This window comes from Triticum dicoccoides, chromosome 2B, assembly GCF_002162155.2.
Source record: "Triticum dicoccoides isolate Atlit2015 ecotype Zavitan chromosome 2B, WEW_v2.0, whole genome shotgun sequence".
NCBI lineage: Eukaryota > Viridiplantae > Streptophyta > Magnoliopsida > Poales > Poaceae > Triticum > Triticum dicoccoides.
Genome location: NC_041383.1, coordinates 542,590,398 through 542,600,858, shown reverse-complemented (window position 1 = coordinate 542,600,858; position 10,461 = coordinate 542,590,398).

Genomic DNA, 10,461 nt, shown 5'->3' with positions numbered 1-10,461 from the left:
ATTACTCATCAACATGACTCACATATCATATCATCATATCTCAAAACCATTACAAAGAACCAAGTTTATTTTGTCCAATGATCTTCATGAAAGTTTTTATTATATCCTCCTTGGATATCTATCACTTCGGGACTAATTTCATATGTTGCTTTTAATAGGCTCAAACAAATATAAGTGAATAACATGAGCATAATATTTCTTTTCTCTCAAAATAATGTAATTGAAGCAAGAGAGAATTTCTAAAAAAATTACTAACTCCCAAATAAATCTAAGTGAAGCATGAGAGCATTTCTTCAAAAACAACAAAAAGATATAAGTGAAGCACTAGAGCAATTCCAAGGCTCTAAAATTTTAAGTGAAGCATAGGAGCAAACATAGCATAGTTTTTGGATTTCACAAAAAGGTGTGTATAGCAAGGATTCAAGACTTAAAATAAAAAGCAAAATAAGCAAAGACTCATATCATAAAAGATGCTCCAAGCAAAACTCATAATATGTGACGAATAAAAGTATAGCTCCAAGTAAAATACCGATGGTTGTTAGAAGAAAGAGGGGATACCACTCGGGGGCATCCCCAAGCTTAGTTGCTTGCTACTTCTTAAATATTATCTTAGAGTGCCTAGGGCATCCCCAATCTTAGCCTTTTACTAATCCTTATTCCTTCATCCATCATAATATCACCCAAAACTTGAAAACTTCAATCACATAGAACTCAACAAAAACCTTCGTGAGATTCGTTAGTATAAGAAAGCAAACCACTACTATAAGTACTATTGCAAACCAATTCATATTTTATTTTTGCATTATATCTACTGTATTCCAACTTTTCTATGGCAAAAGCTCTTCATAGAAAACCATACAATCATCAAAACAAGCACACAACACAAAGAAAACAGAATCTATCAAAAACAGAACAGTCTGTAGCAATCTGGATATTTTGAATACTTTTGTAACTCCAAAAATTCTTAAAAATTAGGAAAACATGTAAAATTTCTTTATTAATCTTCTGAAAAAATAATCAACTCAAAATCACTCTTCTGTTAAAAACGGGAATTATTTTCGTGAGCGCAAAAGTTTCTGTTTCAGCAAGATCAAATCAACTCTCACCCAAATCATTCCAAAGGCTTTGCTTGGAACAAACACTAATTTAAACCACAAAACACATATAATCAGAGGAATAATTGGGTATTTTATTGAAAACAGAAAGAATACCAAAAAGCAAAAAGATACAAGTTGGGTTGCCTCCCAACGAGTGCTATCGTTTTACGCCCCTAGCTAGGCATAAGATTTTATTGATGCTCACATGAAAGACAAGAATTGAAGCACAAATAGAGCATCACAAAACATGTGAGAAACATATTTAAGTCTAACATAATTCCTATGCATAGGCATTTTATAATAAAACAAATTATCAAGGCAAGCAAAAACTAGCATATGCAAGGAAGAAGAAAGAAATAATAGCAATCTCAACATAACGAGAGGTAATTTAGTAACATGAAAGTTTCTACCACAATATTTCCCTCTCTCATAATAATTACATGTGGGATCATATTCAAATTCAACACTATAACTATCACATAAAATATTCTCTATATGATCCACATGCATGCAAAGTTGACACTCTTCCAAAATAGTGGGATTATCATCAAAGAAAGTCATGATCTCTCCAAACCCACTTTTATCAAAAAATTCACAAGATTGATAATTCTCCAAAGTAGTGGGATCATTAATACCTAAAGTTGACACTCTTCCAAACCCACTTGCAATATTATAGCAAACATTATTATCAATATCATATTCATCATGAGGCTTAAATAAAATTTCAAGATCATAAGAATCATTATCACCCCAATCATGATCATTGGAATAAGTAGTGAACATAGCAATATTAGCATCCCAAGCTTGGGGTTTTTCATATTATTAGCACAATTCACATTGATAGTGTTTATGTTAAAATCATTGCAATCATGCTTTCATTCAAGGAGCTATCATGAATCACTTCATAAATTTCTTCATCGCTATTTGCAGATTCACGAATCTCAAGCAAAACTTCATAAAGATAATCTGGTGCACTCAACTCACTAGGTATTGGTTCACCATGATTGGATATTTTAAAAAGATTAGCAAGTGGATGGGGATCCATATCAATAGGTTTTAGAAAGCGAAGATGCAAGCATATAGACGGGCACATGGCAACACAAGCAAAGATAGCAAACAAGATCGCACACAAAAATAGATCTGGCGAGAAAACGGCGAACGAAAAAGAGGACGTATAAAACGGCATTTTTTTGTGAAACGGGGGAGAGGAAAACGAGAGGAAAATGGCAAATAATGTAAATTGCAAGGAGATGAGGTTTGTGATTAGGAACCTAGTTGATGTTGATGATGTCTCCCCGGCAATGGCGCCAGGAATTCCTTTTGATGTTTGCTTGAACTACGTCGGTATTTCCCCAAAGAGGAAGGGATGATGCAGCACAACAATGGTGGGTATTTCCCTCAGTGATGAGACCAAGATTATCCAACCAGTAGGAGAACCACGCAACACCATTGTGATGCCCCCGATTCAATCGTACACTAATCATGCACGCAAACGTGTATGATCAAGATCAAGGACTCATGGGAATATATCACAACACAACTCTAAAAACATAAATAAGTCATACAAGCATCATATTACAAGCCAGGGGCCTCGACGGCTCGAATACAAGTGCTCGATCATAGACGAGTCAGCGGAAGCAACAATATCTGAGTACAGACATAAATTAAACAAGCTGCCCTAAGATGGCTAGCACAAACTGGGATACAGATCGAAAGAGGCGCATGCCTCTTGCTTGGGATCCTCCTAACTACTCGTGGTCGTCAGCGGGCTGAACGTAGTAGTAAGCACCTCCAGAGTAGTAGTCTTCGTCGACGGTGGCGTCTGGGTCCTAGGCTCCGATATCTAGTTGCGACAACCAGGTAGAAGAGGGAAAAGGGGGAAAAGAGGGAGCAAAGCAACCGTGAGTACTCATCCAAAGTACTGCAAGCAAGGATCTACACTACATATGCATGGGTATATGTGTAAGAAGGCAATATCAGTGGACTGAACTGCAGAATGCCAGAATAAGAGGGGGATAGCTAGTCCTATCAAAGCCTACGCTTCTGGCAGCCTCCGTCTTGCAGCATGTAGAAGAGAGTAGATTGGAGTCCTCCAAGTAGCATCGCATAGCATAATCCTACCCGGCGATCTTCCCCTCATCGCCCTGTGGAAAAGCGATCACCGGGTTGTCTGTGGAACTTGTCTGGGTGTGTTTTATTAACTATCTAGTTCTAGTTGTCATAAGGTCAAGGTACAACTCCGGGTCGTCCTTTTACCAAGGGACACGGCTATTCGAATAGATAAACTTCCCTGCAGGGGTGCACCACATAACCCAACATGCTCGATCCCATTTGGCCGGACACACTTTCCTGGGTCATGCCCGGCCTCGGAAGATCAACACGTCGCAGCCCCACCTAGGCACAACAAAGAGGTCAGCATGCCGGTCTAAATCCTATGCGTGCAGGGGTCTGGGCCCATCGCCCATTGCACACCTACACGTTGCGAGGGCGGCCGGAAGCAGACCTAGCAACCTCCATTACAAAGGAAGTCACGTTACGCGGTCCAATCTGGCGCACGCCGCTCAGTCGCTGATGTCACGAAGGCTTCGGCTGATACCACGACGTCGAGTGCCCATATCTTTCCCGCGTAGTTGGTTAGTGCATATAGGCTAGTGGCCAGACTCAGATCAAATACCAAGATCTCGTTAAGCGTGTTATTATGAAGCAACCGCGAACGCCGACTAGGGCCAGGCCCACCTCTCGCCTAGGTGGTCTCAACCTGCCCTGTCGCTCCGCCCCAAAGATCCACACAGAGGGCCGTCGGGACAAAGGTCCTTTCAGCCCCCAATCCGTGAATCACTCGATGGTACTCAACGAGCTGACCCGACTTTAGTCACCATCTGTATAGTATGTATATATGTATAGAATATACCCGTGATCACCTCCCGAGTGATCATGGCCCGATAGTATAGCAAGGCAGACTGACAAGAATGTAGGGCCAATGATGATAAACTAGCATCCTATACTAAGTATTTAGGATTGCAGGTAAGGTATCAATGACTGTAGCAATAATGATAGGCTATGCAACAGAATAGGAGTAACCGAACAGTAACATGCTACACTACTCTAATGCAAGCAGTATAGAGAAGAATAGGAGATATCTGGTGATCAGGGGGGGCTTGCCTGGTTGCTCTGGCAAGAAGGAGGGTTCGTCAACTCCGTAGTCGAACTGGGAAGCAGCAGCGTCGGTCTCGTAGTCTACCGGAGAGAAGAGGGGGAAGAAACAATGAATACAATGCAAACAGATGCATATCGATGCATGACATGACAAGTAACGATGCTAGGTGTGCCCGATCACGGTAGTAGGTGATACCGATGAAGGGGGAAAACATCCAGGAAAGTATTCCCGGTGTTTCGCGTTTTCGGACAAAGGAACAAGAGGGGGAAGTTGCGAGTTCGATAGGTTAGGGATGTGTGGCGGATGAATGGGTTGTGTATCCGGATTCGTCTTGTCGTTCTAAGCAACTTTCATGTAGAAAGTATTTTCATCCGAGTTACGGATTAAAAGATATGATTTTCTAAAGACTTAAATCATTTTCTGATTTTAATTATTTATCTAAAGCCAACATTATCCAGAACAGTGTTTGATGACGCAAGCATGACATCAGAGTGATGTCAGCAGGTCAACTGGTCGGTTGACCGGTCAAACCAGACAGGTGGGTCCAGTGGGACCCACATGTCATTGTCAGGGGCATTAACAGAGTTTTAAAACTAACTAAATGGGTTAATTAGCAGGTGGGGCCTAGTAGTCAGTGAGAGATTAGGTTTTAATTAATTAATTTAATTAATTAGCAGTTTATCTATTTGTTTTTATTCGTTTTATTGGATGGGGCCCGCATGTCAGTGGCAGTAGCTGCCATGTCAGCGTAGTTGACTTCGGTCAACGTGACCAGTTGGGGCCCCCAGGCCCACAAGCAGTGACCCAGGGGTGGGCCCCGGTGTGCCAGCTCAGCAGAGCCACCGGAGTAGCTCCGGCGAGCTCGCGCGCAGCGGCCGAACACCGGCGAGCGTCGGATTTCGCCTATGGGGCACCAAATCGAGCGTGGCCGGGCGCGTTAGAACGGCAAGACGACGATGCGTCAGTTGGTGGTGGTCTTGTGAGCTGCGGTGGCCGGAGAAGGGCGCATCGAGCTCATCGGCGGCGAGGTGTTTCGGGCGAGCAACGGCAACGGCGATGCGGCATGCTACCGGGCAAACAGAAGGGCGGGGCGAGGCCTACGTGCGCGCGCGAACACAACGGCACAAGCCTAGGTCCAAAGAGGTCACCGAACGGCTGCCGGCGACGAGCGCGTGCAGCGATGCATATGGGAGCTCAAGAAGATTGGAGCTAGGGTGATCTAGCGAACAAATGGGGAGGTTGGGGAGGATCTACAGGGCGCGGTGAGTGCAACCGGCACGGGCCCGTGACCATTTGGTCACCGGAGACTCGTCGGCGACGAGCTCCGCGGCGCTGCGTTCGGGCGCCTCGGCGGCAGCTAGCTCGGGCATGCGAGAGAGCAAACGGAGAGCAGGAGGGGTGGAGCTCACCGAGCGGCACACATGAAAGGCCCTTGGGGGGTTTAGGAGCCGCAGATTCGACGGCGCTCGTCGGAGACGCGCCGGGGATCCGAGGAAGAAGACGAGGCTGGGGCAGCGTTCGAGGGTGCCCGCCGTCCTGCGGCTTGACGAGGAGGCGTAGTCGAGGGAGGCAGAGCGAGCGGACACGTCGGAGAGGCTTGGAGGTCGCGGTGGCCATGAGTTTCTATGGCGGCGAGGCCATGGCGGCGCTCGGTTGCGGTGGGGAACGAGGGGAGTGGCGAGGTGGATCTGAGGGATGAGGGAGAGGCGCAGGAACCGAGGGCGAGAGTGGGGGCGAGTGGGAGGTGGGATCGAGGAGGCAGGGGCGTGGCAATCTTATCCCCTCCTCGACACCGGTGAGGGGGTCCGGCGGAAGCACGCCCCTGTTCCGACCCTGGTCGGGGGAACAGGAAAGGGGGAGAGCGACCGGTGGAACAGGCCGGGTCGGACGGATGGCCAGGTGGGCCGGCCTGGCTGCGAGCTGGGCCGTCTGGTCCAGGGGGGGCTTCTCTTTCTTTTTTCCTTTCTGTTTCTGTTTTGTATTTTATTTTTTTATTTCTTTTTCCTTTTCTGTTTTATTTAATTTAGGGCATTTAGGTATTTTATAAAATTGTGTCTTCTACACCATAATTACCCATGCCATTTTTGGCACTGCCCGAACATTTTGTTTTAATGTTTGAAATTTTTTGTTGTATGCCATATTTGGAATCTGAATTTTGAATCGGTTTTTTTTGAACTAACGAGGAATTAGCAACAGTAACGGAGGTGACGTGGCATCATTAGCAGAGTTTACTGTAGCCTAATTATCCGGGCATCACAATTCTCCTCCACTACAAGAAATCTCGTCCCGAGATTTAAGAGGTGGAGTAGAGGGAGAAGGTTCTGGTTACGAATTTCTTGCGAGTGTTCTCGGTCTTGGTTGCTCTTCTCAAAGAGGCTGATCCATAACCTTGATGTCTTCATTTCTCTGCTTCAGGTTCTCATGATGAAGTTGGCATCCTTTCTTTGGAAACTCCATCGTACTTACGAAAGAATAAAGGGGCCGGGGGAACAGACCTCTGCAAGGTTGTCTAACTTGTTGATAACATCGGGGAAGGTGGGGGAAAGTAACTCTTGAATTAAAAACCTTTAGAAAATATTGAGAGAAAAGTAAGAAGGTGTCATGAGAAGTTTCAAGCGGCAGGCAATCATTCGATGCCTGAAACAGAGTGTGAAAGGGGGTTCAAAGCAATCAGAATAAGTATTCTGTTTGATACCAGTATAGATCAGTAGGACGGTGGTCGATGAATTACATATGAGGCCACGCGCGAGGAATAAATTTGGTAATAGGGGGTGCACAGGAGAGTCAGGTTTCGATCTGGTGGAACTATGGGTTATGGGCCCACCATGTGATTAAAGTAGGAAGGGCGTTGACATCTTGCATGGTCATGATAGCAAGACATGTCAGAGGGTAGCCTATCAGTTATGTCGGCAACAATGTCGGTACCAAGGGCGAGGGACGAAGAGACCATTTTCCTGCTCATTGAAACGAGGTGGACCAATAGGCAAAGTTCTCGTCCATCGACGGCTACCGGAATGTCATCAACAATAGTAACAGGGTCTTGCTGATGGAATTGTACACCGAGGTGTTTACATAAGCAGTGAATCTTTACTGCTTAGATTATATAGATCACAAGAAAGGGTTTAAACAAACCAATGGAAGGGAAAAGTTTCTATCAGATTTAATTAGAACAATGGAAAGAAAAATGTGATTACACACATATTTTAGGGTATATCCTTCCCAGGGACAAACAGAGCATGATATCCATGATAGGATATAACGTAGAAAACCCTTTAGGAAAGGGGAGAGAAATTTCATGACATTACTCATACAATGGTGTTTGGATAATTGATAAGGAAATTTAGCATGGTGCTTCAAATGTTCTTATCGATGATCAGAGTACCATAAATATGCTTTGAGATAGCATTGACATGGTCTTCAAGCAAAGGTCAGCCTTTGGATACACAAAGGATCCGTCGGAAACAACTTATAGAATAAGTCCTTCAATTTCCTCATGGAAGAATGGTTAACCTAGCTAAAGGATAATATAACAATAGGTCCTCCGGCCAGGTGCGCTACGCATGATATCACCTTACCAGGTCATATAAAGACCAATGTTATAACTATTGGAAATATGTTCCAACCATCATATTTGACCAAGATTCAGATCTGATTGGTGTCAGGATAACTCAGACTTAGGATGCCTGAGAAGAAAGGTGCAACACAAATTGACGAGAAGACATTGTAAGATTCTCGAGAAATGAACTATGAAAGCGAGTTCCAAAACAAAAGTTCATCATTAACCAAGGAGAAAATGAGGATGTGGTTGATGGACTCAGAGACAATTCATCAAGATTTCCAAAAGATGGATTTCCACAATTATGTGAACAAGGAGATAGATTTTGTCCGTTCAAATGATATAATGAGGTATGCTCGAGGAGACATACACGATTAAACATTGGTTGATGGTGCACCCGGAATACGGACTTAGGTAGCACAAACAATGTTAGAATGGCGGTTCGATAACCAATGGCCTATGAATGAAATGTTGACCATTAACTTCAAATAAATAAGGTTGCCAGAAGTTTTAAAATTACTAGTCCATCTGTCGGTATTCCTGTTAGGAACAACATGGGGACCATGAAAAGAATGGTGATGGTGAAATATCACTTATATCAAGAATTCTCAAGAGGTGGTGAAATTATCACAACATCCTTGACAAAAAGGCACTAATACTTCAAGGTAGATCATAATACGGGCTGGATAGCAAGTTGCATCGATAACATGAACAAGTTTGTGATGAAAGGAAGGTAAGGATGTTTTTGATGGTAACTGAAATTACCAAGGAACGGGGATGGCACTTATCATCAAGAATTCCATTGATATCCTGGAAGGAGTCAAAATGTTGATGGTGATCACGACAATTTGTTATCGAGAGGATCCACGATGAAGCAATTGAACAACGACTGCATCAAGAAAAATGACTGTTGCAACAAAAGATTATTGGAGCCATAGATACAACACAAACTCGAAATCAAGCTCGTTGTTTTTAAGGTGGAGTTATATGAGGAGGAAGATCGACATAAGGTTAGCTCAACATCAAAAATTGTGCTCCGGAAAGAAGGACCAGGTAGCACAGTTAAAATTTAGCACAATAATGATATAGCCGTTCAGGCTAGGAATGACTTGAAGGATTATTAAACTCATAAGCAACGAATATTACTTAGAGTTATCGAATCAGAATGCGGAATCGGTTCACTTACCGGTGTTCTTGAGCGACTAACAACTCAGAACTCATGAAAAAAATGGAATCAGTGAGAAATAATAGCTGATGAAGACTTATAAGATGCAACACAGTTCTTAGATATTCTCGAGATACCAGAGGGTAATACTCGACGGTAGATCAAGGTAGAGGTTGTACTAGTGTATTGACTTGCAAAAGACAAGTGCTTTAACTTGTCCGAGAAATGGGATCAAAGAGAAAATATGGTCGGAACCATGATTGCATAGGATCAATTCACAGATGCAGATGATATTATATCAACAAAATAGTTATTATTACAAGAAGCTTCTATGGTAGGATCTACATCGTGTCCATGGGCATGAACACAAGTTCAAGGTCGACTCCCACTTCTTGAATATATAACCTTCCATTCACCTCTCGCTTTTCAAAAATGACATTAGTTGTGGAAAAATTTTATCTGGTGCAATACCAGATAAGTATGACCCGTGAAATCTTTCGGGTTCACACAGATTAAGGAAGGCATAGGTTCAACCCATCAGGGCATCGTAGAAACATATACCACAACTTCAGGAGTAGATAATACAAGCTCGAAAGTGCAGCATGGTTGACAAAGCAAAGGATACAGTTTACCAAGGCATTATTTACCCTTGGAAAGGCTCACAAGGTTTTTGAATATGAAGGAAGATGTCGGATAAAATCCAATAAAGGATCCAGTGGTCCTCAAGGGATCTGATGTGAGCATCGGTACTCAATCAGAAGAAGAAGGAATGCAAGGAGATCAGATTGTAGAAACAACTGACTAATTCAGAGCTCAAATGTAAAGCAATTAAGATTTTCCAATTCAAGGGATCAAAAGCAAGTGCTCTGATTAAGGACGGATAAGCTGAATAGACTTAGGGGTACAATCGATGGCAATTGTTCGATCGAGAACCAACTCATGTTCAAAAATGACGTCTGAGCCACAAGGATGAATTCTAATTGCGACTGATGATTGCGAACATCCGCATCATATTGAATCAACGATCTCAAATCGATGGTGCAAGGGATGTCAAAATAAAGCTAGGCATTTGGATTTAACCATAATGCAAGCAGACAAGAATTTCTAGAGCCATAGGCTGCGGAGGATTCTCGAAAGATCGGATAATATTTCGAAGAATTTTGTGAAACACCTGAACAACTGAGGATTAATTTGTAGGTGTATTTAGGCGACAAGGAACAGCAAGGAAGTAGGCACAAATGATTATCGAAACAACGACGAGTATTTCGGGGTATCTTGTAATAACAAGACCAACTGGGGATGAATGTAAGAATGAAAACTCCATGTAGTTATCCACCAGGGTTGACGGTGGAAGGGGAATTGCCAACGCGATGAACACAAGTTCTCGGGTTAACAGCAGAGAGTATCTTCAGGGTCTTCTGGTGCAGCAGGCGATCATCTATAGTAACGGGATCTCCGGGTGGATGTGATCATGAGATCCTAGTGT